Below are 875 nucleotides of genomic sequence, written 5' to 3'. Positions count from 1 at the left end.
CATTAAATTTATCAAATAACCCATCAAACATTATCTATAAAGTCAGTTAGGCCCTCAAACTTTTTAAAGTTGCAATTAGATACATAAAATGTGAGTTTAGTCATCAAGGCATAATTACCTGTTAGAGACCTGTAATACCAGGTAATATAAATGTCACTTTTTTTTGCATTAAAATGTATAAAATAGGCCATAAAAATTTATCTGTAGAGTCAATTAGGCCTCAAACTTTTTAAAGTTCCAATTAGATACATAAACATATCAATTTAGTCATCAAGGCATAATTATCTATTAGTGACCTGTAATACCAGGTAAATATAAATGTCACTTTTTTTTTTTGCATAAAATGCATAAATTAGGCCATCAAACTTTATCTGTAAAGTCAATTAGGCCCTCAAACTAATTAAAATTGCAATTACATACATAAACATGTCAATTTAGTCATCAAGGCATAATTACCTGTTAGTGACCTGTAATACCAGGTAANATAATTACCTGTTAGTGACCTATAATACCAGGTAAAAATAAATGCCACTTTTTTTGCATAAAATGTATCAAATAGGCCATCAAACTTTATCTGTAAAGTCAATTAGGCCTTCAAACTTTTTAAAGTTGCAATTAGATAAATAAACATGTCGATTTAGTTATCAAGGCATTATTACCTGTTAGTGACCTGCAATACTTGGTAAATATAAATGTCACTTTTTTTTGCAATAAAATGTATCAAATAGGCCATAAAAATTTATCTGTAGAGTCAATTAGGCCTCAAACTTTTTAAAGGTCAAATTAGATACATAAACATATCAATTTAGTCATCAAGGCATAATTACCTATTAGTGACCTGTAATACCGGGTAAATATAAATGTCACTTTTTTTT

This window comes from Ipomoea triloba, chromosome 16, assembly GCF_003576645.1.
Source record: "Ipomoea triloba cultivar NCNSP0323 chromosome 16, ASM357664v1".
In the NCBI taxonomy this organism is placed as follows: domain Eukaryota; kingdom Viridiplantae; phylum Streptophyta; class Magnoliopsida; order Solanales; family Convolvulaceae; genus Ipomoea; species Ipomoea triloba.
Note: the sequence above shows the minus strand (reverse complement) of the source record.